Genomic DNA, 8,276 nt, shown 5'->3' on the forward strand with positions numbered 1-8,276 from the left:
CAGACGAGGAAATGAAGGAAGCAAGAGACGCGTGCCGGCGCGCGACTAATTGTATCGCGCTCATGTTGAATACGGTTCTTGCTTCTCGCAGTGTGCTATTATAATTTACCTCGAACTTCGGTTTTACGCTTGGATGCTCTGCTCTTGAGACATGAATATTAAATACAGTGTTGTAGACAGGACTGCTAGACGGATTGCGATATACTTATTTATATTAGGAAAATTATAGATGCTTAAAAGAGAGCACAGGTGAAAGGATTTATGCGTGGGATATGATTTTAGCAAAAAAAAAACTATATTAAAAAATGTTTGTTTTCTTCTATATTAATTAGGGAATGGACGCATTTGGACGCCTTCGCCAGAACACGATGGATGTGCCGCCCAAGAAGCTGCAAAGTTGCTGAACAGCACGTTCGTGAGTAAAACATGTTCTGTAAATTATTTAAATGCCCACCAGTATAATTGCTTCAGAGTTATACATGTTTAGCAAGTTAAACATTTTTAGTAACATGTCACAATTAAATTGTATACATTCCTATAAACTATACATTCAAACAAGTGATTATGTCCAAATCTAGTTACAGATTATTATACTATGGATAACATAGGCAACTTCGTTTACATCAACTATTTCACTTTTTCGTCGCGTGATGTCGCTGCGGGCGCCTTATTTGCGATGAAGCAAAAGTTTGTGTCGTGTTTATTTAGTTTTGTTGGGTTCGCCGTGTAGCACGTGCGCATTCCTCGTGGTTCGCGGTTGTTATTTAATCGGTATTCAATCCTAGCCTTAGATATGTGTAGCGATATAGTGGTGAGTTTTTAAATAAATTATTTCTAGCGTCGATATATACGAGTACGCGTAGATTTTGCGTACTCGAATTGTCGTCGTTTCCTTTTGTGTGTGCTTATCAGTTTTAGTATGTAAACAATTTTTTTGTGATCGTGTTAAGATTTACACTTGCAATTGCAGTCAGGGCCGATGAGAGGGTGGGTCAACTGGGGTAAATTCCCCGGGGCTCGGTTGTTCACTCTTAAATCGCAAACACTTAAAAAATAGCAAAAAATTAACGATTGCCGGGGCACGCGGATTTTCCCCGGGCCTCGCGCTGGCTCTCGACGGCCCTGCCTACCTGTGATACAAATTAGACGACCGGCACGGTCGGGCCCAATTAGGAGATATTCGCAATTTACAAAAAAAGACAAAGCAAGAAAAATTGCTCTATTGCTCTACGAAATTAAATTATTCTAAATTCTTATCTAATGCAGAATTTTCATAACTTTCAATCCGTTTGTCGCTATCGCTTTTTGTTTAAAAGATATGCACTATTATCCTTTTTGACCCGAATATGTCAAGAACGTTGATATGTCTTTGTTTATTTAGTTATATTGTAATTAATCGCAATTTTATAGTTGAGTTTCATTCGGTTCACCATAGCAGGGTGTCGATAGAAGTAACTCGTGTTTAAGTCACCGTATAAGGGTAGCGGTAGAAGTGACTCGTGTTCAGGGCACCGTATGAGGGTAGCGGTAGAAGTGACTTTTGTTCAGGGCACCGTAGGAAGATAGCGGTAGAAGTGAGTCGTGTTCAGGGCACCGTATGAGGGTAGCGGTAGAAGTGACTCGTGCTCAGGGCACCGCACAAGGGCAGCGGAGGAAGTGACTCGTGTTTAGGGCACCGCACAAGGGCAGCGGTAGAAGTGACTCATGTTCAGGGCACCGTACGTGGATGATTGAATAGCTGTCTCCCATTTGCCCAATTATTTTTATGAATTAAAATTTTATCTCTTCTATAAGCATTTTAATTAGCTTATCTTATAGAAAATTTTCTTATAGAAATATTATATTATAGAAATATATATCTCTTTTAATTTACGAGATATTCCTAATTGAAATAAATCGCCGAAAATTGAAAAATTCCAATATTTAGCAGTTTCAGTCGCGTTTTGAAATGTTTTTACCCCATTAAATTAAATTATTTTAAATTTCCATCTGATGATGATGATGATTTTCCAATCTTCTGTAATCTACAATTTTCTGGTTGCTATTTTTTTTTAGTTTAGAAGATATTCTTTGTCGATAATCGTGGAAATAAATTATCAATAGAAATAAATCACATACGCGCCGCGGCAAATAAAGCCGTTGAGATTATATGAGTATATGAATATATAATAATTCAAGGATTTATAGCTGCATAGAATTTAAATATATGATTTTTATTTACTGATTTGGTTTGCTCCGCTTTACAAGGAAAATATATCTATATATGATGCATGCGATTGTAATTGTATGGACGATTAAATAAATTCAAACTGGTCAATTATATTCTAATGTTTCTCTTTATTTTATCCGAATTAAAATTTAATTGTTTCGAAGCAATTTGAACACTTAAGAAAAGGTAACAAAATGTTAACAAACATTTCTATTTCATTGACGAACATACACGTCCAACGTTTGTATGTGGTAGTGTCTAAACAACCTTGCGACCTCACGTCGCGCTGAAATTCGACCGGTTTATTTTTATCTCTTATTGTCAGGTGATTTGTGTACGATATTCGTGTATAGTTTTGTACTATATTCGCGACCGTGTGATGGCGCCGCGTGTATCGTTTGCTCATGCTGCAGGAATAAAATTAGTTTCGCCGTATCCGACGGATGGTTCGCACGCGGTCGTCGCGATTCTCCTTTCTTCAGATTTAATTCGGTAACTCGTATTACTTTTGGTGTTCTTAGTGATTATTGCTGACTATTGTGTATCGCTAATGATTTATCGCTTATAAGATGTTCGCGAAATGCAAATATTGTGTATTTGTTCGTGAGCGGGGTGCCGACGGATGCTGTTTACGATGTTTTACAGTACTAACCAGTAAGTAACTTAAATAATATTTTCAAGCGCATTGATTGATTATGTTTCTGCCGTGTGTTATTCTTTATTGTCATATTTTCATAGTGATTTTGCAAATTTTTGCATTTTAGTCATATTTTTGGACCTTTGCTCCAAAGAATAGAATTATTTTTCATTTTTATCTTATATAGAATTTTCCAATCTCTCATATTCTTCAATGTGTTGATCGCTATCGCTTTTAATTTAAAAGATATGCACTATTCACGTTTATTGACTTAAATATGACAAAAACGTTGATTTTTTTGTTAATTTAGTTATATTGCAATTAATCGCAATTGTATAGTTGAATCTCATTCGGTGTATCGTAGCAGTAAAAGTGTCTCCCATTCAGGGCGGTAGAAGTGACTCATATTTAGGGGACCGCATGAGGATGATTTTTTCTTCTCTTAGATTTTCAATTTAACTAGCTTATTTTATAGAGAATTGTCCGTAGATTAAGAATCTGCGATTCGTTCCTTTTATTCTTTAATCCGCCTTATTCTATCGAATTAAATATCGCTACAATAATTTGTGGCAATTCGGGCAATTTTTCAGTATAAGAAATCTGCATTACATAATTCGGATTTTAAATTTTTATTAATTTTTTTAATCCAAATTCCGGGACTTCTATTTACACTATTTATAGATGGCACTAGCATTAACAAAAATTGTAAAATAGACATATTTTATTTATTTCTATAGCTATCAGCAAGCGCGAACATTCGACACGAGAATTTGTTTTGAACACTACTTTCTTATCGTATTCGTAGCGAGAATGCAACGCATGAGATATCCCTTCACGCCACTTATTGGCGCATCTTACTCGTAGTTTAGTTTTGATCGCCGGGAACGCGCCAAAGCGATTCGCGCGCAAGGTCGCGTGCCATCGACGCAGTGGCTATGCGCATCTTTTGGTTTCTTATCGCGACGTTGCTTGCACAGTTTGCAGCCAGTTTCGCGGCGGTATCTGGTTGATCCAATATTTTACGCGACTCATATTGTTTTTTCAGACATCTACTTTCCAAATTCGCATTATATTCGATCATCAATCGACTATTGTAATGTTATTTACTGTTTGTGCGTTTATTGTCCATAAATGACGGTCAAATGTATCGCATGGGGGGCGATGATTTGATATTGTTTGTTTTTCCGTTGAGTGATTATAATATTATTAAATTGTATTAAATGTTTTTGTTTTAACTTATGTTTTCTTTTTTTTTACAGTATTAGCCGTGCCTTGGAGTCCCATGAGTTCTGCATTGGTAAGTTTATAATTCAATTATATTTTTCGTTTTAATTTTTGCGTCCTCCGTGAGTTTGTATTTACGTTGTTTTGATTTATCGCGTTCCATCGCGTGTTGAAAATATATAAGATAGTCCCGTACCCGGCTGATTCATCTCAAAATTAACTGTTTAGTTTTTCCTTCGCTTACAAAAGCGCAAGACTTGTACTAGAAGAGGCAATTCAGCGGAATTCCGCCTTATCCATCCCTATCCACTTTTTGTCACGCTTTTTTAAATTTCAATTATTTCGGATTGAAGATTCCAAACTTTTGTAAAATTCTCTATAAGATCAGGTATGCAAATTGGGAAAATAAAAGAAATTGAAAATAATTTATAAATACAAATTTGCTAAGGACAATTCTTGTTTCATCTCACTGAGAGGTTTTTATTTCCATTTTTAGGTGAATTTTGGAAATTTGTATGTTTTTAATTACAGTAGGTATAATTCATAGATGTGACTAGCATCAAACAAAAATTGCTGATTTATCAACGTTTGTGTATGAACAACAATTTTTGTGTCGCGTTGCCATCTGCTCATATCGCATGCATATTTTAGTTTAGTTTTGATCGCATATACCCCCATGGGACAAAATTATTTTTAATTTTACTTGATAGAGAATTTTCCAATCTTTCTTATTCTTTGATCCGTTGGTCGCTTGCGATTTTAATTTAAAAGAGGGCAGCGATAGAAGTGACTCGCATTCAGGGCACCTTATGAGGGTAGCGGTAGAAATGACTTGATTCAGGATACCCCCCCTTGGAAATTTTTTCTTAAAAATTAAAATTTTATCTCTCAGATTTCTGTTTTAACGATCCTATCTTATAGAGAATAGATTCTTATAGAGAATAGTCCGTAGATTAGGACGCTGCGATCACATCCTATTTATCTCTTTTAGTTGACGAGATATTCGCGATTGAAGAAAATGGGCAAATATTGAAAAATGTCACTTTTTAGAATATTTAGTCGTGTTTTTTGACCTTTTACTATTGGAAATATAATTATTTTATATTTTTATCTGATAGAATTTTCCATTCTTTCATAATCAGCAATTCGTTGGTTGCTATCATTCTTAGTTTATGAGATATTATTTATCAAAAATCGTCGAGAAAAGTATCAAGCACCGCCCCAGGACAATTTTTTCTTAAGAATTAAAATTTTATCTCTCAGATTTCTGTTTTAACTATCCTATCTTATAGAGGATAGACCGTAGATTAAGACGCTGCGATCAGATCCTATTTATCTCTTTTAGTTTACGAGATATTCGCGATTGACGAAAATGGTCGAAAATGGTCAAAAATCGAAAAATGTCAGTTTTAACTAATTTTAGTCGCGTTTTTTGACCTTTTACTATTGGAAATATAATTAGTTTAGATTTTTATCTGATACAGAATTTTCCATTCTTACATAATCAGCAATTCGGTGGGTGCTGTCGTTTTTAGTTTATGAGATATTAATTATCAAAAATCGTCGAAAAAAAGTATCAAGCACCCCCCCTTGGCAATTTTTTCTTAAGAATTAAAATTTCATCTCTCAGATATCTGTTTTAACTATCCTATCTTATAGAGAATACGATATTCTTTGTCGATAATCGTGGAAATAAATTATCAATAGAAATAAATCACATACGCGCCGCGGCAAATAAAGCCTTTGAGATTATATGAGTATATGAATATATAATAATTTAAGGATTTATAGCTGCATAGAATTTAAATATATGATTTTTATTTACTGATTTGGTTTGCTCCGCTTTACAAACAAAATATATCTATATAACATGATGCATTCGATTGTAATTGTATGGACGATTAAATAAATTCAAACTGATCAATTATATTCTAATGTTTCTCTTTATTTTATCCGAGTTGAGATTCAATTGTTTCCAAGCAATATGAACACTTAAGAAAAGGTAAACAAACATTTATATTTCATTGACGAACATACACGTCCAACGTTTGTATGAGGTAGTGTCTAAACAACCTTGCGATCTCACGTCGCGCTGGCATTCGACCGGTTTGTTTTTATCTCTTATTGTCTTATTGTCACTATATTCGCGACCGTGTGATGGCGCTGCGTGTATCGTTTGCTCATGCTGCCGGAATAAAATTAGTTTCGCCGTATCCGATGGATGGTTCGCACGCGGTCGTCGCGATTCTCCTTTCTTCGGATTTAATTCGGTAATTCGTATTACTTTTGGTGTTCTTAGTGATTATTGCTGACTGTTGTGTCTCGCTAATGATTTATCGCTTATAAGCTATTCGCGAAGTGCAAATATTGTGTATTTGTTCGTGAGCGGGGTGCCGACGGATGCCGTTTACGATGTTTTACAGTACTAACCAGTAAGTATATTAAATAATATTCTCAACCGCATTGATTGATTATGTTTCTGCATTTGTTTTTCTTTATTACCATATTTTCATAGTGTTTTTGCACATTTCTGCATTTTAGTCATATTTTTGGACCTTTACCCCAAAGAATAGAATTATTTTTCATTTTTATCTTGTAGGGAATTTTCAAATCTTTCATATTCTTCAATCTGTTGATCGCTATAGCTTTTAATTTAAAAGATACGTACTATTCAAGTTTATTGACTTAAATATGACAAAACCGTGGATTTTTTTTGTTAATTTAGTTATATTGCAATTAATCGCAATTGTATAGTTGAATCTCATTCGCAGGGTGGCGACCCGTCTTGTTCTATCGAATTAAATATCGCTAAAATAATTTGTGTAAAATCAAGCAATCTTTCAGTATAAGAAATCTGAATTACATAATTCGGATTTTAAATTTTTATTAATTTTTTTAATCCAAATTCTGGGACTGCTAATTGCACTATTTATAAATAGCACTAGAATTAAAAAAAAGTGTAAAACAGACATGTATTGTTTATTTCTATAGGTATCAGGAAGTGCGATCATTCGACAGCAGAATTTTGTTTGTTTTGAACACAACTTACACTTTCTTATCGCATTCGCTGCGAGAATGCAACGCATGAGATCCCCTCACGCTACATGTTACATCTACATGTTACATGTACATCTTAGTTTAGTTTTGATCGCAGGGAACGTGCCAAAGCGATTCGTTCACAAAGTCGCATGCCATCGTCGCACTGGCTATGCGCATCTTTTTCTTTCTTATCATAAACTGTCACGTCGTTGCTTGCACAGTTTGCAGCCAGTTTCGTGCCAGTATCTGGTTGATCCAATATTTTACGCGACTCGTATTGTTTGTCCGGACAATTGGCAATAGTAATGTTATTTAATGTTTGCGCGTTTATTGTCTATAAATGCGGGTTAATTGCCGGTTGATTTGATATTCATTATTAGGAATGACCCATTGTGCTGGTATAAGTAACTTTTAACTTAACATCACAGATTGTTTGTTGTTCTCCGCTGTGTGATTATAATATTTCGAAATAGTATTAAATGTTTTTGTTTTAACTTAAGTTTTCCTTGTTTATTTACAGCATTAGCCGTGCCTTGGAGTCCCATGAGTTCTGCATTGGTAAGTTTATAATTCAATTATATTTTTCGTTTTAATTTCGGCGTCCTCCATTAGTTTGTATTTACGTTGTTTTGATTTATCGCGTTCTATCGCGTGTTGCAAATATATAAGATAGTCGCGTACTCGCCTGATTCATCTTAAAATTAACTGTTTAGTTTTTCCTTCGCTTACAAAAGCACAAGAGTTGTACAACAATTTTTGTGTCGCGTTGCCATCTGCTCATATCGCATGCAGTATATCTTAGTTTAGTTTTTATTATTTTTAATTTTAACCTGATAAAAAATTTTCTAATCATTCACATTCTTTGATCCGTTGCTTGCTTGCGATTTTAGTTTAGTTTAAAAGAGGGCAGCGGTAGAAGTGGTTCGTGTTCAGGGCCCATTTTTACATTTTACCCATTTTTTCTTAAGAATTAAAATTTCATCTCTTAGATTTCCGTTTTAACTATCCTATCTTATAGAGAATAGTCTGTAGATTAAGACGCTTCGATGCGATCTTAATTATCTCTTTTAGTTTACAAGTTATTCGCGATTGAATAAAATGAGCAAAAATTGCAAATTGTCACTTTTTCGACCTTTTACTGTAGGAAATATAATTATTTTATATTTT

This window comes from Atheta coriaria, unplaced genomic scaffold (genome assembly GCF_025399875.1).
Source record: "Atheta coriaria isolate IRGN ID8LTWV9N9 unplaced genomic scaffold, Caltech_Dcor_3.1 hic_scaffold_9_pilon, whole genome shotgun sequence".
Lineage (NCBI taxonomy): Eukaryota > Metazoa > Arthropoda > Insecta > Coleoptera > Staphylinidae > Dalotia > Dalotia coriaria.